The sequence below is a fragment of the Ambystoma mexicanum genome, chromosome 9 (genome assembly GCF_040938575.1).
Source record: "Ambystoma mexicanum isolate Mex_15411 chromosome 9, UKY_AmexF1_1, whole genome shotgun sequence".
Taxonomy (NCBI): domain Eukaryota; kingdom Metazoa; phylum Chordata; class Amphibia; order Caudata; family Ambystomatidae; genus Ambystoma; species Ambystoma mexicanum.
Window position 1 is genome coordinate 519,138,931 of NC_090931.1, and position 22,897 is coordinate 519,161,827.

The window sequence follows — 22,897 nt, forward strand, 5'->3', positions numbered from 1 at the left end:
AACCTCTGGATAGAATCAGCCATAAGATGGGCTAAAAGAAGCTGTTCCACCCCTTTGCAGGCCACACCTGAATGCCCGCACCTCCAGCTCACACGCACCAAAGAAGATCAAATAAAGACCTGTGTACCCACTACTTCTCAGAGACCCCATCAACCTAAAACACACCTCCAGAACTAGGAAAACAACAACCAGACCCCCCATTGCCCACCCAAAACCACCCCAGCCCACCTCCGACGCCTGGATAGATTGCGACATCTCCCCGCCGCACTACCAGGCCGCCAGAGATCGCCTCCACCTGGGCGCCTCCCACATCCCGCAGATATAACATTTTGAGCCCCCATCCCCAATCAAAAAAAAAAAACAAGCTCCCAACACCACCACTTGTATATGCCACCCCCCCGATCCCGAGACCCCATCATAAGCTTGAGACAAAACAATGAACCAGTAACACAGGAGAGCAGCCAAGGCCAAACAGGACCAGACAAATGGCCCCATAAAACCCCAACAGCAACCAACGCGCCAATCTCCACCAACAAAATCAAGGCGTCGGCTGTTTCGGTGACGGGGGCGCCACTCTCCTGAATTTCCTGTGCCCCCGTACATGTCGCCGACCAACAAATTCCGATGGGCCACGGCGGTCTCTGTCTGAACCCCTCTCCCCCTCCGCATCGTCCTTAGAAGGGGGGTCTCCCAAAATTTCACGAGAGACTCGATGAATGTCAGTTTCTGAGGAGTGAGAGTATTTGGAGCCATCTAGTTCAAAGGCAAGGGAAAACGGGTGGCCCCATCTATAACGTACTCCCTTGGATTGTAACCACCTTGTTAAGGGTCCGCAAAGGCGCCGTGGAGCAAGGGTGAGCGCCGAAAGATCCTGATAAATCTTGATTTGCGCACCTTTCCAGTCGATAGGACCCTTCTTACGAGCTAAATCCAGGATCTTGGCTTTTTCAACAAAGTAATGAAACTTCACAAGAACCGTACAGGGCTCACCTGCACGTCCCCCAGCCCTGTGGACCCTATCAATTGTGGGCTCACTAGTATTTTCACCACCAAAAAAGCTACTTAAAATCGCCTTGACCCCTCTCACAATGTCCACCTGAGACTCCCCCTCCAATTCTGGCATACCAAAAAACCTTAGATTAGAGCGCCGTTCCCTATTTTCTAAGTCGTCCAGCTTGAGGTTGACTTTCTCCTTCCACTTCTCAAGCTCAGCCAGCCTAATATCAAATTGCATCTCAAAAAGGTCTGCCGAGGTTTGGTTGGCCTCAAGGGCCTGAACACGATCTTCTACGGCGTCTACCTTCTTGTCCAGAGAATCCAGGCGTTTATTGACATCCGCTCTTAAGCCTCGTATCTCCTCCAACAGGGCTGCCATGTTACGGCTCACAGACAGAGCCTCTGAAGCTTCCAACTGGCCCCAGCCTGCATGATAGCCTCCTCCGCCTCCTCTGCTCCCACACTTCAATATTTTTGTAGGGCCTGCGCCCAGTCCATTCAAATGGGACCACGAGAACACCCCAAACAGAATAGCAGGAGACCTCCTGGGGCAGTAATGTGAAGGCCCTCAGCATGGTCCGGAAGGCCTCTCCCCTCCAACAAGAGACAGCTCAATTTACAGCCCGCAGACAGACAGCCGCCTCGGCCAAGCAGACAACCAACCTACTTCACCCCCGGAAGAGGGGAGAAAAGCCTGTCATACCATCTTGATTCTTCTTGGCTGACTGGAAACAAAAATATACATGCTCCGACCTAAAATTGCAGCACGAGCAGCACCATGCACAAAGAAAAGTGTCTCTGCGGGCGCTGCAGTGCACGAAAAAATCAGGCGTTATCTGCTTTCAAAAAGGTAAGAGCTCCATACCGTGATGTCATCCGTACCATAGCAATCTCTTCAAAGTCAAAGAAAAGCGCTCCTTGTGGGGTCTGCTGCCAGCGCTATGACCGGCTGTTTAAATGTCTTTCAAGTTTTTTAGCAGCCTACCTGCAGGCTGAGGGTTTGTAACACAGGGCCAACGTAATAAAGGACAGACCGCACAGCTTTAGGAAAAGGGCTCTCCAGACGTAGTCCCGTGTCCAGCAGTTGTCCAGCCCAGATCGGGGGGGGGAGGGAACAGCTTGCCCTCCACAAAGCCTCCACAGGGCACCTATACCGGACCCATCTCGGCCCCACTCACCACCTCCAGGTAGCCCCCCTCTGCTCCACCAGGACACTGCAGAAACACACTGGTAGCTCTCCCAGACACAGCTGAAGGGGGCTCTCTGCCTCGTCGGACGCTCACTCCAGGGGGCTCACCCGAGCCCGGCGGCCCACTCCAAACTCCACCGCTCTTACTCCCCGAGGGGGCGGGGGAGATAGCCGCCGCCGAAGACCTCACTGTCTCGATCCCGACAGCGAACCCAGCTGCAGCTGCGCGCTGAGCGTTCGCCTCACCGTAACGTTCAGGAATCAGCTCCCCCGATCGCCGCAGAGTGTCCCGAGGGAGGGCAGATGGGCACCCACCACCCTCGATAACACCACTCCGGTCCCGCAGTCCGGACCAAGAGAGTACTCCCGAGGCTGCACCTCCCCCACCACAGGGCAGGCACCTCCCGCGCAGCAAGTCCGCCAAGGCCGACAGCAAGCCACTCAACTCCAGTCTCCCAGGGCCACAGTTCTCCGGGTCCGCACACCAAAGGCTCTCTCCAAGTTCAGCCTTCCTACCAGGGGGTCCAGAACACGCTCCAATGTGGTTGGGGGGCTCAATTCCCACAGTTTTAGCGCACCAGGACGGAGACCGGCCGAGAGACGTTAGCTCATCTCAGCGCCCCTTGGCGGCTCCCACGGCACTGTTTTTGTCCGAAGGTTTTGAAGATGGGTTCACCTTTGACTGGTGTCAATTGAAGGAGATCTCCGAAAACAATGACATGTTTTCCTTCAAAGAGTTCTTCATAGTCTGTTTTGAGTACCTCTTGCAATCTGAGGTGAATCAAAGCCAACAATAGGTTGGAGACCATGCTCACCTCATCTATTATGAGCATTTTCATTTGTTTTAAAACTCTGTGTAGCTCCGTAGCAGATTGTGGTGAAAGTTTGTAGTACTCTAATTTGTTTTGGTGTTCTACTGGAAGGAGTAGCAATCGGTGTAGAGTGACTCCACCTATGTTGTAGGCAGCCAAAAATGTAGGGGCGGTTTTAATAGCAGAAAGTTTGTTGTTTGTTAATTGTTGGAGGTATTTACTGATAATTTGTATTAAGAATGTTTTACCTGATCCAGCTTCAACACTTACATATAGCAGTACAGGTCTGTAGGTGTCACAGGTGCAAGTTTTACTTTCGTGCTGTATACCATGTTCAATGGTTTCACTTACTTCGACAAAAAATGGTACGCTGTTCATCGTTTAGTTGGGATTTAAGTACTGCCAACACTTCTGTAGAGTGCTCATACTGAAGCATAGTGGTGGTTACCTCCATCATGGCGAATTCTGCCTCCTTTCCTATGAGTGGCTCTCCAAGTGGTTCTTGGCTGCCCGTTTGCGCAGGTTCACTGCTCTCAGAAGTGTCTACAGTTAGTTGTACTTGAAGTTCTTCTTCTTGTTGGCGTTCATTGTCCAATATGGTTTTGTATCGTGTTAAGTTTTCATCTGTAATTGTACTTTGTGGCTTTGAAAGCATCTTCATAGGAGGTGTAGGAGGCTAATAAATCTTCTTTTCTCCATGGTTTGAAAAGTTGCAGTAGAGCAATGTAGTACAGTTCTTTGCGTTGAGGAGTTTTTAAGGACAACTTTATATGATTAATTAGGCTGCATTTGATAAGTCTCTTCACAACTTTCCACTCTGTATCTACCTTTTTCATCATTTGGTGTAATGTTGTTTTTGTTTGAGAAGTTTTGGGCTACTTGGTACAAGCACAAGGATTCTAAAGTACTACTTCTGTTTGGGTAGTATGGAGGTCATTACAACCTTGGTGCTAAGTGCACCAACTTTACCACCATGGTGTAAACTCCGTTTACACCATGGTGGATGGCGGATTTACCGCCCCATTCCAAGGTGAGTGGGGCGGTAAATCCCCATTTCCCATTTTCCCTTCCCCATTCCCATTTTTGCCCCAAAGGGCATAATGGGAGTGGGGAAGGCGCTAATTACGCTGCCGTAAATTACGGCGGCGTAATTAGCACCTTGGCGGGTTAGCGCCATGGATTTTAACGCCTGCTAAAAGCAGGCGTTAAAATCAGAATCAGGCGTTAAGGGTTAACGACGGCGTTAACCCTTAACGCCTGGGTCGTAATGAGGCCCTATGTGTCCAATAAGTTGTTCTTCAAAATGTCCTGGCTGTAATTCTAAGATGGCCGCCGGCAGAGGAGGTTGCGTCTAGATCGCACTCCCGCAGGGCCTAAACAAAAAAGCACTTCAAACAAGCTTTTCCGACAGTTCCCGCACTGGATTCAGAGCCGCACTCCCCAGAGACGGGGGACACGGTGGCGATCGGAGACAGCTCCGGCAACACAGCCCCCGGCGATCCCGCCGCCGAAAGAAAGAAGCAACCGCCCCTCCCCCACCGAGGGCATCCTCGGCGGCCCAGCAGAGGAGGCCGCGCAGCGGCGGATAGTAGGTGGCCCTCTCCCGGGGAGAGGGCCACCTACTATCCCGACACAGAGAAAAGAGGAACGGGACCCAACCCGGCACCAAGAAAAATCCCCGCACCACCGCCGGGATGCCTTCTGCGTGAGGTGCGGTAGGCGGCACGGCGCAGACGGGGGGAGAAGAGCACGAGCAGCCGGATCGGCAGCGGCGAGGCACACAGGCACACAGGGATCGACACTCCGGCGGCGAAAAACGAGAGGAGGAGGAGGTACCATCCGGGTACTCACGGACACGGCACAGCGGGCATTGCTGGCATAAGAGAGGAGATCGAGAGGTGAGCGCGCCCGCACAAACGCCCCCCCCTCCTTACACTATCCCCGGCACATACGGCCACGATCAGGCAGGGGCACATACACAAGACGCCGGCACGGGCGCGGAGGGGTGCCGCGCCCCATAACAACACTAGAGGGGGAATAAGACCCCAATATAAGCTCAGGGCACCCCTGCACTCAAGGAGGATGTAGAGGAGGTGGCAACAATCCCCCCGATAAGAAAACTCTGGCAGCCCTGTAGGGGACCACACCGCCACCAGTCACCCCCCTACAATCAAGGAGGATGTCATGAGCAAAGGCGAAAGGGGCCCCCTCTCAACCCACATCGCAATCTCACAAACAGGACACAAGTCTGCTACAAATGTGTTCCTCAGATGCCCAGGCAGTCCCAAGAGACAGGTCAGGAGAAGAACTCCCTTCCGACACGTATCTCCCAAACCAGAGCGCTCTCCCCCCGACAAAGGATGATATGAAGGCCTGGTTTGCGGAGCTCCAGGACAAGTTTATGTCCACAGTCCAGGACCAATTTGCCTCCATGAAAAACGAGATGAAGCCGGCGGTACAGGACTTGAAAATAGAAGTGGCCAAGCTGGAGGAAAGGACAGACACATTAGAGAGAATCGTACAAAATATAGAAGAGGAAATGAAACAGAACAGCGAAACACAAGAACACTTTATCCGGCTAACCCATAACCTGGAAATCCAGTGTGAAGACCTGGAGAACCGTTCCCGCAGATCCAACATCCGTATAAAGAATGTGCCCGAATCGGTGAGGGACAAAGACCGTAAAACAGCGATACAAGAGGTGTTCAGAGATATAATCGAAGAACAAGAATCAGAGAACATTGGGATAGACAGAGTCCACAGGGTGGGTCCGAGAAGAACTGGCGCCCCAGGGGAGAGACCCAGGGACGTATTAGCAGCACTCACTTCTTACCCACAAAAGGAACTGATCCTAAGGAAAGCGAGGCAGCTTGACCACATTAGGATGAACGGAGTGGAAATACAGTTGTACCAAGATCTCGCCTCAGCAACACTCCTAAAAAGAAGGGAAATGGCCCCATTGGTGAAGGAACTGGTGGCGAAAGAAATCAGATACAAATGGACGTTCCCATTCGGCCTAGTATTCGAGTGGGAGGGCAAGCAGAGAAGGGTGACTACTTGCGAGGAGGGGCTCAATATAATGGACAAGCAGATGGAAGAGACGGACACAGGGGATAGCAGAACGAAAAGGGAGACCCACAAAAGGTTGAAAGGATGGGAGGTAGTGAGACAAAAGAAGAAACCAAATGGCTGGGGGAAAACAGGGAAACCAGCAGGAGACCACTAGAGATGATCAAACAGGGCCACCGGCTCGTCCCCCGTTGAAGGGAGAGGGCGGAAGAAGATTAACTAGAAAACCTCGGATTACCAAGTAGATGAGGCCCGGCGGGGGAATGGGAGGGAAGTACCCTAGGTAGAGGATGAAGCGGGGTTTAGGACCCCCCGCACAGTTAATCCCGAGTTATGAGAGGGCAGGGAGCGATAGGCGCAACGCCCTAACAACCATAGGTGCCTGGGCCCTCATCGGGATCGAAGTTGAATTCATGTTAATAGTTGGGGGGGAGTTGGGAAGTTGGGGGGGGGAGCAGGGTGGGGGACAATCCGGAAGAGGGAAGGGATCACAGTATACGGGAACGATAATTGTACCAGCAGAGTAGAAGAGATGGGGAAGCTCAGAATTTTTTCACAAAATGTAAGGGGGCTGAACTCACCGGTGAAAAGGAAAAAAATGGAGGCCCTGCTGAGAAGGGAAAAGGCGGACATTTTGCTCCTCCAGGAGACACACATTAAGGCACAGGACAAAAAGAAAGTACACCTCAGAGGATATACGATCTGGGCGCAGGCGAATGCTGGGGAAAAAAGAGCAGGAGTACTGATTGCTGCGAAAGGGGGTCTGACGGCAAACCTCATAGACACTCGAGTAGACAGGGAAGGGAGGTTTGCATTTGTTAATATCTCCTTAGAAGGCTATAGACTCACCCTAGCGGCAATATACTCGCCGAACACTGGGCAGGACGGATTTCTCCGGGATACTCTGGGGAAACTGGAGGAATTTGCGAAGGGAGAGATAATCCTGGGAGGAGACTTGAACTTGGCCTGGCAACCTCACATAGATAGGAGTGCGGGGGGAACGCAGGCACATGGGACCCCTTCCAAACGATTAAAGCAAAGGATGGAAAAGATGGCACTACGAGACGCTTGGAGGGAAATAAGGGGACAAGATGCAGGATTCACCTACTACTCGCACGTGCACAACACGATGTCGAGGATTGACTATTTCTGGTGTCGGTGGGACTGATGGGTAGGATCCAGGATATCGAAAAGGGCGCGATAGCGTTGTCAGATCACGCCCCGCTATGGCTCGTTGTACAGGCCCCCGGAAGGGGAAGAGGTCTCTGGAGATGGAGAATGCCGTCCGACATTCTAACGGACCAGGTGCAGGGAGAGGATCTAAGGGACAAAATCAGGGAATACTTTGACCCAAACGACAATGGAGAAGTTCCACTGGGAACAGTATGGGAAGCCTTTAAGGCAGTAACCCGGGGACATGTCATAGCACAAAAGGCAGCCAAAGACAAACAACATCAAGAATGGGAAAGAACGCTCGAAAAGAAACTAACAGACATACAGGAGGAGCTAACACTCCATCCCACAAGATCTCTCAAGAAAGCAATGAAACACGTGCATGGTCAACTAGAGATGCTCCGCAACAAAAAAGCAGAGAGATCCCTACTATATTTAAAACAGCGACACTACATCAAGGCCAACAAAGCGGACAAATATCTAGCAAGACAACTTAGAGAAAAACAGAAAGCAATGACGATCTTGAACATCAAGGATGCGCAAGGCACACCTCATACAAACACAAAGGACATAGGGGGGCCTTTAAGGCGTTCTACCAAGACCTATATGCAACGGGACACCCGGACGAAAAGAAACAAGACAAGTTCCTGCAATCTATTCCCATTCAGACAATACCAGAAGAAGACAAACAGGCTTTAGAATCAAGGATTACAGAGGAAGAGGTCCACAGGGCAATAGCGGGCCTCCCCACGTCAAAGGCACCAGGCCCGGATGGCTTCACGGCCCAATTTTACAAAAAATATGCGCACACTTTAGTTCCATTCCTGACAAGCCTTCTAAACACATTCAGGGACAGTGGCAACGTCACTCTCTCCATGAATGAGGCAAAAGTCCTTGTGTTCCACAAACAAAGGTAAAGATCCCACTCTCCCGGCTTCATACCGCCCGATAGCCCTAATAAACCTAGACGCCAAAATCTACACTAGAGTACTGGCTGCTAGACTATCACCACTCCTCCCGACCCTAATAAACACAGATCAATCAGGCTTCATCCCAGGTAGGCAAGCACACGACAATCTAAGAAGAGTCATCCACCTTATAGAAAAAATAGGCATCACCCACACACCAGCAATTTTACTTTTACTAGACGCCGAGAAGGCCTTTGACTGGGTTGAATGGTCCTTCCACCTTAAAACGTTGAAGCATATGGGGTTCGGAGAGCAGTTTATAAATATGGTTAAGGCCAACTACAAATCCCCATCGATAAGAATAGCAATAAACGGAGAGGTCACTGGGAGGGTGGAGATCACGAGGGGTACGAAACAGGGATGCCCCCTATCACCTCTGCTATATGCCATATTTTTGGAGCCTCTCCTAATCAAGATAAGGGAAATGGTGGGGGTAAGAGGGATCGAGATGGCGGGCAGGCAACATAAAGTTATTGCATATGCAGACGACATGCTATTGGCCCTGGAAGACCCTGTGAACTCCCTGACAAGATCCATACAAATATTGGAGGAATTTGGGGTGATCTCAGGCCTGAAGATTAACAAGAATAAATCAGAGATTATGCTCCTTGCCGGAGACAAGGAGACAACAGAAACAGTTGCAGGCATGCTAAGTCTAAAAATAGTGGAAGAGGGTATCAAATACCTGGGGGTGACGCTAACACACAGAGTAGACATGATTTATAAGAACAACTACACACATCTCCTGGCTAAAGTCAGGCAGGATCTAGAAAGATGGTCCCCGCTTAGGATTTCATGGTGGGGCAGAATCCAAGCAGTAAAAATGAATATACTCCCCAGGGTGCTATACCACTTCCATGCCCTCCCAGTGACAGTCCCTAACTCCTTCTTCAAAGCACTCTCCAAAGCCATATCCCAATACGTGTGGAATAGGAAACCCCCGAGGATCTCCAGAGCCATCCTCACGGCACCTACCAAGGCAGGCGGAATGTCCCTCCCCCACTTCAAAAAATATTATCAGGCAGCCCAACTCTGGATCCTCAAGGAATGGTTGGGGGGGGGACCAACAGACGATCTGGGCAACACAAGACCGGGCAGTGGCCAGGACCCCCCTGGAGGACCTACTATGGAAACAAACAACACAGACACCAGAACCTCAGAGTTAGTGAGGTCATGAAAGCCACCCTCAACGCATGGGACGACCAAACCAGGAAGGGAATCATGACCACCCCAGTAGCCCCCTTTACGCCAATCTGCCGAAACCCTCAGTTCCCCCGGGGACAGGAATTCGGCGCCTTTGAGAAATGGGAAACAGCCGGATGCAGGAAAATAGGCGAAATGATCCAGGATAATGAAATACGATCGTTCGAGGAATGCAAAAACATGTGGAAACTAGCAGAGACTGACCGCTATAGATACGAGCAATTAAAACACTGGCTAAGTACACCAGAGATCTTCCAGGCGGCCACAAGGGACCTTACACCATTTGAACAGTACATAATTGCCAACCCAGGAGACAAAAAACTGGTGTCAACCCTATATACCCACATTAGCACACAAGGAGAGGAAATAAAATGGGCATACATGAGGAGATGGGAAGCCACGCTGGGGGAAGAAATAACCAGGCAACAATGGGAAGAACTCTGGGCGGGCATCCCAAAACTCACCAGGGCAAACCAGAGAAATGTGGTTGAAAATAACCACACAATGGCACTACACCCCAGAGAGGCTCAAATCAATGTACCCGGCAACGTCGGATCACTGCTGGAGGGGGTGCCCGGACGCAGGAACTTGGAGGCATATCTGGTGGGACTGCCAGGGGGTACAGGGCTTCTGGAAGGAAGTGCAACTGGAAATCCAGAAAGTGTTCCCAGAGGCAGACCAAATGGGGGAAAGAGTGTGGTTGTGCGGATTTAAAGACCCACAGGCCAAGAGACTCCACAAAGCACAATGGAGGAGCTGGGAGAAATAATTGTGGTAATGTTTATTTTTGCACCAGAAAACAATAAAAACATGTTTTAAAAAAAAAAATTCCTGGCTGTTGTGATCGCTTTTGGTTATTGTTTGTATGTCTTTGTACGATTTAAGTACTCTTTTTCTGGATACAGCAGGCCCAAGGCTTAGCCACACTATGTTGTCGAATTTCCCATATAAGGCTGTGCCGGTTAAGCGGTCTTGTAGATTCCACATTCTCTATGGGACAGCATTTTAATGCCAAAGCTGTATAATTTTTGTGCCAGTGTTTTGTCAGAGGATATGTCATCCCAGAGGTCTCTCAGCTCTGTTTACTCTGCTTTGGTTAGGTAGGCGGTGACATATCGTGCAACAGCAGTGGCGTTGTCTGCAATGTACTGTACATCAACATTAGCATTACATAAGAGGGCAATAATTGCATTGTAATCATTGATATACTTTGATGCTTCGCTCCTCTTTATGCAGTGAGTGTTTTTAGGAGATTTTCCTTTCACACTGTGTCGAACCGAAGACATAAAGCGGTTTACTTGGCCTGTTGTTGAAACTGGTCTAGGGAAAACAAAGCGGCATTTGGTGGAGTATTTGCCTCTGTTCTTATATTTGCGTCGACAATACTTGCCACACTTGTGTCTTTGGAATTGCAGAATTTGTGCTTGTAGGTCACTATGGGTACTTTCCAAAGGGATTTGGCAAGTGACATATTTGTGAATGAACTGCAAAACAGTTTCATCACTTTACTCACCAAATTTAGGAGCATTTTTAATCCACAAAAGCATGTGGATGTGTGGTGCTCCTCTGGCTTGATATTCTTTTCTCCAAAAGAAGTGTTCCACTTCTCCGAGGGGAAGAAGTGCTTTATTGCAAATTAAGTGCAGCATGGCAAGGAAGCGATGATGAAAGCAGCGTGAAACATTTTACTGGATAGAGAGACCACAACTCTCCAGGTGTTTAGATGTTTTTGTTTGCTATGCGTATGAAAGTGTGCAAGTCTTCCCATGCATACTCAGCACAACTTAAAGTGATAAACCATGTGGGAGGGACATGGATGCGTAGCATACACTGTACATCTGCGTGCCGTCAGAACCAGTACTCTTTCGTACCACGCATGCTTGCCAAGAGATTTGTAACACTTGATTGTAAAACTTCAAACCTCTCTTGCACTTTTTGAAGCAGTTGTGTAGCAGACATGTTTTGGTAATGGGAACCTGTTTTTAATGTGTGCGCAAATCGATAACATAGCGTTGCTAGTTCACTTTCAAAGAGGCGGTGGAATTTGTACTCGTCATGCACTTACCTCTTTCGGTACCTGGGCTGCCCGCATGCCTCCCGTCCTGCTCCAGCGCTGGGGTACGCTCACGCTGTGTGCGCGCCCCGGAGGTCCTGGTTGTACCGCTGGCTGCATCGGCACTGGCAATTGCCACGGCGGTTACGGGAGTCTTGGTGGCAGGCCCCCATGGTGTCCGTTGCGTAGATAGGGCAGTCACGTGTATGGGGGCGGAGCCTTCCCCCTACCACGGCACATGATTCCACTGCATGCAATCTCCGCCTCACAAGGCTGTCACGTGGTCCTCCACACATGTTAATCACGCGCTCAAGTGACGATTAGCAGGAAGTACAAAAGGACGCCAAGCACGCCACTATACGATTCTCAGCTGTTGTTTCTGCAGGGTGTGGCGTTCGTTTTGCTTCTGGTTGGTTTCCTGGATTTTGGATTTGGCTTTGTTCTCTTGGATTTGTGACCTGATTTTGTCCCTTGGATTTGGAGCCTATATTTGGATTGATTCACTGAACTACCTTGACCCTGGATTTTGGATATTGGATTGCTTTTAAACTTGCATCTTGGATTTTGGTACCTGGACATTTACCCTGCTCTGGCCCTACCTCTGAACTACCCCACTCTCCCTTTCAGGATACTCTCCATTCACCTCTACCCTATGTGGCGTCCCATGGCTGTCTAGTTCAAGCAACAATCTTGTTACTTCTGTTTTGTCTTCATCCCGACATCTACTAGACACCAGGATGTAGCAACTGACACCTATTAGTAGGTGCCTCTATGATTCCTACTTTTGGGGTTTGTTAACAGATCATATTGTTTGTTTAATCTTATTTTGCCTGTTTCATCCTTACAGGCACCCGGGACCCGGCGCATGCTGTTCCTGCCACCTGTGGCCTCAATAACCAGCCAGCAAGTCTGTTTTCTCTCTGACTTCTGCTTGGGGACGGAGGTACTCTAATCTACGTGGATCTCAGTACCTGACAGTACTCCACATTCTGTCTAAATATAGGGTCTTCAGAAAACACTCATAAACAGCGGTATTCTGATGCTGTTTTTTGTGTGCTTCTTTCATCATATCTTCCACCTTTTCCAGTGGGGAAGAGTAGAGGAAAGGCTTGTGCTTCCACACTTTTTTACCATATACTGATTGGGGCTCCTTTGGCTTGCTGCATTTGATATGTTTTGACTACATGGTCTATGGTGTCTTTGGAGGCTGCACTAGGATCTAGACGTTCAAACTGGCCACTTGTTGAGGAGTCCCGAATTATTTTGGTTGTTTCTCTCAGGTTTTCTTGAATGTTTATTTCCTTGTAGTATTCATTGTTTTCTTTAAGGTACTGGTTAAAGACGTATTATTGCTTGAAATGAGTGCACTGTTTGTATTATAATGCTCTCATACAAATTAAGCTGCTGCAGTGCGTTTGGCACTGGAAACCGTCCAAAATTATTACTAATTGCCCGTGAAGGCCTTTGGTTATTGTCAAGTTTTGCAGTGCAGTATGTGCACAGTATGGAAGTGTTGGTAATGTCGTATTTGTTTTCTGCTAGAAGGTAGAGAGCTAATTGAAACCATTGGGATTCCTCATTGCCTTCTATTTTCTGCATTATATCTACAGTTTTGGTGCTCTTTTTAAAGAAAGTTTTACGACAAAACACACATACTTGCTTTTGAACTTTTGTATTTCTATTCTGTATGTGTGATGTAAATAGTTGTACTGTTGTCTGAAAATGTTGGTGTGCGGAAGTGCTCTTCAGTTACACAGTATTTCCTTTGGATGTGCTCAATTTCATCGAGCACTTGTTTGACTGTACCGTGTAGGAGAATATCATTTAAATGTTGGAGTGCCAAAGCTGATGTTTTTGCATAGTACAGTTTGTAGACTAGATTTCTGACTGTTGAATGGTGGGTTGCTAACATTTTAATACAGTGGAAGGTGCTTTTGCAAGCTGGTCCAGAAATGCAGGCTAAGGAATGTCCTCATATTCCAGTGTAGTTGCGCATTGGACAGGACTCCATAGTTTGTAGTATTTTCATTTTTCTTTTGTCGGTGCATTTGACATACTGATTGAGAAATTGCTGCAAATGTTTGATTAGGCATGGGCGAATGTTGCACATTGATGTGCAAGTCCATTTGTAGGTGTGGCGTGTTGGTTTGGTGGATTGAAGAGTGCCATCTAAGTTTGATGGGGATATTTCTGAAAGCAGTGTTTGCTCTTCCATTATGGTATTGTCTACCTTTTCATACCCTCGTCCACTCTGATGCAAGGCAATTTGGTTAGTTTCTTGTTGTTTGTATGATTCTTCATTGAAGTATGCCTCTTTGTTGGTGGTGTGACTCCACTCACCTGTACATATGTGGCCAAAGTTATCTATGGTCACATTCTGTTTGTTTTAAGTAGTGCTTGCAATTTTCCAATTAATCTTGTTAGTGGTTTCATTCTTTTCAAAGTTACTATAAATAATTTCTGCTTTACACTTATAGCAGTGTCTACAAGAGCTTCTAGGATTACTTTTCTACAGTAGGTTTTGAGGGTTGAGCGTGATTTCTGTCATCTTCTTGTAAAGTTATGAAGGACTCTTTGGTGGAACATTTTTTGTCAAATTCGTTTTTTTTAATGCTTGCTTGTGATTACATTCCCATGTGTACGTGCTCTCTTAGGAGCAGTGTGCGTTCAACTGTAATTGTGGTTTCCTGTACATTCTCACATTATGCCAGATCACCTACACTGTCTTTACTGGTAGATGGATTTGTTTTCCTTAATGACTGCATTACCTCTTCTCCTGTACCTTTCTGTTTACGTTGAGATTGCAGAGGATAGCTACTTTCTGTGTTTGTAGGTTGCATGGCTCTATTTCTGCATTGCTTTCCACGGAATTACCGTTTGGTAGGCATTGTGTAGTAGCTGTTGGTGAAGAAAGGGAAGTGTGGGTGTGCACATTTTCACATGCATATGTGTGCAATGTGTGTCAGTGGGTGAATGGGAAACTAGGCAGCTATTCAAAGTGTGTGGCTCTGCAGTGGTGTGTAAGGTTAGGTTGGAGACACTATGTTAATATGTGTGCATTATTCTAATGGTGGCGACATACCAAACACTTAGTACCAGTAGAGATGTGATCAGTAACAATGAAGTACATGCTGCTGGACGGGCACACATCTATATGCTACAGTAGAATATTAGTGCACTTGTTTAGTAAGACATACTTACTTTGTTGATTGCAGAGAGTAGGTGTCTTCTAGGCTGTATTTTGAAGTGTACACTCCAGTAGCTTTCCAAAGACAGGTGGGTACTGCTCCTGTATAAGAAGACGGTAAGAAACTATGTTGGCTAATGACATAGTGCTTACATTTGTAAATTACATTCTTGAGAACTATACGGGGATGTCTTGGCAGGACGACAAAGTGTGTGTGAATAAATTGAAGGTGTACAATATGAAGGGCGCTTGGGAGTATAAGCAGGTTTGTTAAGGGAGTAGGTGGGCTACTTGGGAGTTTAGTGTATCACTGGTTATGAAAAACGTGTGTGTATTAGTGTAGGCCTATTTACTTGACAAATGCAGTACTGCGCAGTGTGGAAGTATGAGACAAAGGTGCAGAAAGATGTACAGAGTGGAAAGCACAATGTTTTTGGGCGTCCATTTGCATGCAAAGAAGGCAAAGAAATCTGCCAAAACAAACTTCCTTCGACTCCCCTATATCCCAAGCTAAATCTAATACGAAGGAATTATTCTCCATCCTCAAAGAATTAGAGACCCCTTTAGCACCACCTGATACTTCCACTAAAGATAAAAATTGGTGCTCAGAGATCCAAAATGCCTTCGCTAACAAGATTGCTACCCTATAAAACAAAATCTCCTGCAAAAAAGCTTCCTTGAATGACCCCTTCCCTTCCAAACCTACTGAGAAGCCCACTATAATTGAAACAACCTGCTTTACCTTCTCCAAAGTCACCACACTTGAAGTAGAAAAAATAATCTTGTCACTGAAACCTTCCAACTGTCAGGGAGACCTGTGCTCTGCTCAACTCATTAAGGATGCTGCCCGAGACCTCTACCCTTTCATCACAAAATTAATCAATGCCTCCTTCTCCACCGGCTCTATCCCTACCAATTTAAAACAATCCTGGGTACTTCCACTACTAAAAAAAACCCACACTTGACCCAGCCACACCCACAAACTACAGACCTATCACAACCGTACCATTTCTTCAAAATATTTTGGATAACGTTGCCTACGTACAAATGGAAGAACACCACCTATTAGGAGGTAGACAATCAGGTTTCCATCCTCAGCACGGGACCGAGACTGCTCTTATTGACCTTAAAACACAGGTCAACGAGCTTAGAGACAATGGCCAAGCCGCCTTACTCCTCCTCCTAGACCTCTCTGCAGCATTTGACTTGGTCGACCACTCTGTCCTATGTACCCACCTCAACACATCAGCTCACTTCTCCGTTGAGGCCATCACCTGGATTAGGAAATCCCTAACGGCAGAAACATGAGGGTTTTCTCACCTACAGCAGCAGCTGACCCCATACCTATCACCTGCGGTGTGCCACAGGGTTCCTGTGTCTCGCCCACACTGTACAATATATTTACTAAGCCCCTTTTCGATGATCTGGATCATCTCAGTATCACCTAGACCAACTATGCAGATGATACCCAGATCCTCCTTCCACTTTCTGGGGATTATGAAAAGGATTTGGCCTTGGTGAATAGAGTGTACATCATCATCCAGGCCTGGATGGCCACACACGGACTATGCCTAAATGATAATAAAACTGAACTTATCATCCTGGGCACTACCTCTAGTTTAAAGACACTAGGCCCTGCCGATTCTTCTTTCACAATTGATGGCAATAGCATCAGAGTAGGACAGGAGGTCAAAACCCTCGGCTTTTATCTGGACTCAAACTTCTCTTTAAACAGACAGGTGAACTCCTTAGCTTCCTCCACGGCTTACACGTGTAAACTGATCTGTGCTGCTAAGCCCTTCCTGTCCGACACTAGCTGCTTTACTCTCGCTAGAGCCCTCATATTATCCCGCCTGGACTATTGCAATGCTCTTTATCTTGGGTCTTCTAAAGCCACCAGTAGCAAAATACAAACTCTCCAAAATAATGCTCTTAGAGCAGCATTGGGCATCTCCAAAAGAGATCATATCACTTCACATAGCCAACAGAATAACTGGCTCTTTATCAAAGACAAAATTCTCTTAAAACCGCGTCACTTACTCACAAATCTCTTAATAACACTGCTCTGACTTACTTGATTGACAGATTTCACAGACAGACCTCCCTGAGACCCACGAGAACAGTCTATAAAGACTGCCTTTCTGTCCCCATCTTTAAACGCTCCACCATAGGGGCCAACAGCTTCCTAGTGAAAGCAGCTAAACTGTGGAATTCCCTACCTCCAACTCTCAGAATGGACCTGCCTTATCAAAACCTCCAATCCAAAGTTGTTCTATGGTTGAAAACGCAGGCTCTCAAACACATCCTGGTGTTAAGTCTTTCGCACTCTATCCCTCTGTTCATATTTTACCCACATGGGCTCTTCTGTATATATGTATATTAGTTTGCTATTACTATTATTGTGTGTATGTATATACTCCTGCTGTTTGTAACTAAGTTTCGCATATACATGTAAGGCTGCGCCCTGTTACCTTAGGGTATGATCGCGCATTACAAATAATAAAACAAACAAACATGCAGTTCTTTGCATATGTATGCTTAGTACATGAGTGCAGGCATTGCTTTGGGGTTTTAATTTGATTATGCACATTTACGTATGTTACTGTTCTGAACGTGGCGATAACTTTTTTTATTGCTTAACTGCCGTTGTTATGTATGACCTACGGGTGGAAATTGTCGTTATGCTTGAAATGTATGCACTTTGCATAGTTTGGTCGGAAAGGTTGCCCGAGAGTTGTGAGTGCGATTTGTACAAATTTTCTAGGGAGGTGGTGTAATGGGGGAAAGCAGCGTAAAAATGACGTAACAAAAGAACATAGTAACCTTTTTCGTCTACCAATGCGTGTTGTGGGCAAATGGAACCTTTGCCACCACCTACCACTCTAGGAGCAATTTAATGGTAGGTGATGGGAGACACAACAGTACAAATTTTGACTACATTAAGGAGATTTACTCCTAGGTACACTGTTGCTACGCACGCATAGCTCTCAACTTTTGTAATTGGCGTGTGAAAGCCCATTGATTCTTATGGGCCTTTAGGGAGCTTGGCGAGTGAGAAAGCTGCATAAGTGGCGGGTGATACCCGCCAAAAGCGTGTGAGTTGAGAGGTATGCGCACGTATAACACAGTTGGCACTGTAGTGTAGAAGTAATAGTAATACCTACTGGGTGTGGTGATGGGTACTGATGCTGATGTTTGTGGGTGCAGAACATGTAGATCGTTGACCCGTACTTTCCCGTGGAGGTGCTTTTGATTTAGAAGATATTTCACCTCTGCGTGTGTAACGGCTGTTATGCACTGTTCATTAGATGTGATAGAATTACATGCACAGGTCTAGGTTGTAATTGGTGTATGTGTATGTGATACTTTAAAAGTAGCCAATCAGGGTGAGCTGCTGAAAGAGTACTTGAAAGGAAAGAAGGACTGGCCCTGCGCTACTGGGCAGCGGCCCATGCGGTAGTTGGGGAAATCGCACATGCTAAATGCTGTCCTTCGTAATGTGCTTGGTATGGAAATGTTACTACAGTTGAGCGATTCACGTGTATGTCTGCTTTTGTGTTCCATGGTAGGATGTTCTTTTGTGCCCGTGATAACGTTAGTGCTTGTAGTGTGATGTTTGTTAGTGGCAGTGAATGTTTTGTTCCTCTTTTGCAATTAGTAATCTGTTACCGTATCTACAATGTACGCTGGAGACACACGTGTAGTAATCTACAGAGCACAAGCCGAGAGGAACCCATAACAAGGAGCACAGAAAAAGGTGTTTGTTTAAACGTTGCTTTAGCAAAATTAGAAATAAACACTTTGCATCACTTCTATGAAGACGCCCACTTTCTATGACGCTTAAAATGTGTTTGTGTAACCCTGTACACAGGGCAATATGTTGGCGAAAGCGGCGCCTTTTGGGGGAGCGCACGTGCTACATCGGGGTATTGTGAGGTTGGCTGCAATGGAAATGGGACTGTGCAGGAGCTGGGATTCATCCATATGAATTTGTGGGTGTGGTATGTACCAACAGATTGTGGCAGTACGTCTGTTTGCCAATAAGAATGGACATGGCTACGGGGACAGGTGTGCTGTTCAGTAGGCGGGCTATTTGACTGTTGGACGACTCGTGGATACATTGGGTACAAGTTTACGCAGAGAGTTGTGCACTAGCAGCACACCTTGGCTTCGATAATGTCTATGTGCACTGGTACGGAATCCGTGGAATGCAGTGGTTCCCTGTGGGTCCTTTTTGTGCCAGATGGTGACGCTTGCTCATTCAGACATTATTATTGTTCAATGTAGCGTTCTTCCTTGTGTGGCCCACAAATGGAGAAAGCGCAGTGCAATGCGAACAAGGCTGTTTGCGCTTTTCTGCCCGACGTTGGCATATTCTCCTTCCACAATGAAAACATTACGTTTCTTAGTAGGAAAATTTTTCGTGCAGATGGAGTTCATCTGACTGATGCTGGCAATGATATCTTTCTGCGTAATATCCAAAATGCCGTACAGTGCTTCCTGCAAGTGTAGGATGCAATTTCCCAGTGGTCGTTAACCACTTTTAACGTTCAAAATACAAATAGTACCAAAAAGGCTCTTTTCAGAGCCACCACTTTTTTTGAGAAATGCGTACAATGCTTTTGACGGTGTCCCGCCGCTCATTCGTTCCATCCCTCTATGCAGCGCTTATAGGCAGCGTCACCTCCTGCATGCTCGATTTGAACTTCTATTTTTGAACAGTGCAAAGTGGCTCTGAAAAGAGCCTTTTTGTTCCCCCATCATTCTGGCTGTGTAGCATTTTTGCTGCTGTTACAAGAGACGCCAGAAAAGGCAGCACTGGAAGGGAGATTTGGCAAAGGGTACCAATCACAGGGATTAGAAGTCGTACATGGAGAGCAGAAGAAGTAGGGTGCACCTTACTTGGTTAGGGGGCAGTGTTTGCCATGGTCCCGGACCGCAGCCTCAAAAGCACTTTGCAAATGTTCTCCCCTACACAGTACCGCGTCGCAGTATATGCACAATACAGTGACCTTTGAAAGGTAGGGGTCTTTTGCACTGCATATGTCCGCCAAGGTTGCTTGCGGGACGCGGTGGCCCAATGGTTCTAAATAGTTTCCACACCCAGGATTGCCGCTGGCTATAGGCAATGGGGATTCCTTCTACTTCACTTCCGTTTCCTTTTCAATGTCCCTCCCTGTTATGACGCCTGTCCACTTGATCAGGACTTTTAGAAGGAGGTGTTGGTGGTGAGGGTGTGGGTGCTCCTGAGTCAGAGGAAGTAGCAGAAGATCTGGTGGCTATTACTTGGATAAGTAGTTTGCAGGCATATCATTGGTGAGGAAGCCATTTCTGCCCCAAGCAATGTGCACAGGTTCTTTGCTATAGAAAGGCAAGCAGAGCAATTGTGGGGTGTGGTCTTTTATAGTGCTGATGTGGAGCACGCGACATTGCAAAGTGGCAATATCTCTTTCCCTACAATATGTACATGTAGAAGGAAGAGTGGAGGATCTCTGTAATGGTGCACTATCACTGTTACACTCCTTACATTGCAGAAAAACCTATTTCGATGTGTACGGATCTGGCTTATGTCCGCCAAATAAGTGACCATGGACACGGTTGATACGTTACCATGGTGATGTCGCCATTGTTCTCCATTTGCAAGCTTGTCTGACAGACGTATATAGGACGTTACACTTTGTGGCACGTGCATAGTTCTCCTACCGATACCTTGGCCATCCCCGGCCTACTTAAACATATGGCACACGTACATTGCACATTTCTAACTACGCTTCCTGTGAGAACGATACAGTAGGTGAGATGTTTACGTGGATAAATACTTGCAGAACGTGGGTGCACGCTTCCAGCTAGTACAACTATATCAAATGTTTATTAGGTTATGTTCACCAGGGAAAGTGTTACCAAGCGTCACAGGATGATATACTTATGTGCACAGTTGTGCCACAGATAAACGGACGCTCCTGCCCCTATTTAAAGAAGGATGTGTGCATGCAAACATGTGGCCCGTAGTGGCGTCCTATGGATGGTTTTATTGTGATTGCGCACAGGGCACCCAGGTGCGGCGGGCGTCCGCCTCCTCAATTTTTCTCACTTGCAATCATACCCACTAGTGCTGTGACCTTCTCACTTACAATCGCCTTCTTAAATGAAAAAAAGGGACACACACAATCCGTACAAATTAGCATATCATTCTTAATTAGCACACATTCATAGCGACTATTCGGAGAGGGAAGGGGGACAAGAAACAGATACATATATTGGGGATGTTTCCATTTCAACAAGCTGCTGCTGAGGGGAAAAAGGGATTGTGGTCTCATCGAAGCGTCTTTCATGACACTGAATTTGAGGGGCAGGCGGGCTGGGAAATGGGGAAGGCGGACATGTGCAAGTTGGGCAGTGATATCTTATTTTTCCCCTTATATATTCTTCTACAAATGTTCTCAAGGCAGCAAATTGGAGGAGCAACTGATCGATTTTGGCGTCCAGGCAGTCAACTTTGAGATGCCTAGCGTTTAGTTCAGCTTCGGTGGCCGTATGTTCCTGTGGAAAAGGTGCTGCTTCTGGTGTATGCTTTCCGGTATGTTCTGTTAAAAGACAACAAATGTGGTTAATTGACATGCAGTATTACATTGTGATTGTGTTCTTCTTGCCATCGCGTTCCCTATGGGGTTACTATGCTCATTCATTTGGTCATGTGGGAAATTCTCTTCCAGCCATTCCAGGGTGCTTGTCTTTGCAGTAACTCTTTCCCTTTTCACAGTGCGGCGGGTAACAATGGGCCTAACGTCATCACTCATTTCTTCATGCAGAAAATACTCCTCCAGCTACTCTAGGGTGGAAAACATCATGCTTTGCTACTATTGTACACTACCGGACCTGTGCAATTACAACAAAAACTTTTGTGTACTTAGCATGTTGTTCTGACGTTCTGTTCTCGGTAGTTGCTGTTTGCTCCTCTAACTCTTCCTTCTCTGTGCAGCAGGTGTGCGGTAACATTGATGAAGGCAAACATCACTCTTGTTGGTGCTTTCCATTATGCTGCATACCTTTTGCTTTTGTGCACTTTGTTGCGAAAGTAGAGATTTTGTATAGGTACAGCATTTTCCTTTCTCATTCACACGCTTGCTGCTGTTTGTATATGTATTTTGTATTTGCTGCATGTTATAACTTTTTATGACCCCATCCCTTTTTGGGCACGTTGGACTCCACCTAATCCCTGCAAACGGACGCAGTGTTCCCAACCTTTCTGCCTATTACTATAGAGCCTGCAGCTTCAGTATGTTGTACAGTACATCTTTACAAACTAAGCGTATCCTGTATAAATGTAATGCAGCTTAGTCAAAGACACAACATTACAGGGACGCTATGGTTCACTTGTGCAACTCAAACCCTATCACCTTTCCTCAAAAAACTATAATATACAAACGTTATGGTTAATGTGCCCTACTAAAAACCTATGAAATTCACTAACAAAAAACATTGTTAAAGGGACGTTATTGTTAAGTTGCGCTAATAAAAACATGTTCCCTTTATTGAAAAAACTAGCCTAAAGCAACGTTATGGTTAAAGTATCCTATTAAAAACCTATGAAATTCACTAACAAAAAACGTTGTTAAAGGGACGTTATGGTTAAGTTGCACCACTAAAAAACCTATGAAATTCAATGGAAAAACGTTGCTACAGGGATGTTATGGTTACAGGTAAAACCTAAAAACCCCAGAAATTCACAAGTTGTGGTACAGTACGCAACCATAACTCGTGCCACCACTGTGCACTGCAAGGACTACCACCCATGACATCAAAGATGACATCACAAATTACATCACCAAATTCTCTGCTGTTTATATCCATTTGTGTTACACCTTCCTTTTCCTAATAGTGTTGGTATATCTTAGAAATTACAGATGTACATGGAAAGTGTTGGTGAGTGTTTGAGTGGGTTTTCTTTTTGTGTTAACATTGCACAGTGAATCTGTGACGGACAATACTGTCTGAGATGACTGCAGCTGAGCAATATGGATGTTTCCTAGGGAGACTGCACCTGGCAGGCGTATGTGCAATCACACTGCAGGTATCCATAGGACACCATTACTCGCTGCATGGCCGCATCTTCTAATGCACTTTTAATTAGTTGTGGGAGCGCATGTGCATCCGTTGTACAGCTATACCCATGCGTAGGGCATCCTCTGTGCGCTGGTTACACCGCCCCTGTCGCCAGCCCTAAGGATTCATACGGTAGACTAACGC

The 22,897-nt window shown here is 46.9% G+C and overlaps 1 protein-coding gene across 2 annotated transcripts in view; it reads right to left on the reverse strand.

The window, feature by feature from the left end:
• The window catches only part of USP32 (ubiquitin specific peptidase 32), a 3,569,419-nt gene that overhangs the window by 577,212 nt on the left and 2,969,310 nt on the right, over positions 1 to 22,897 (reverse strand). The window lies entirely within an intron of this gene.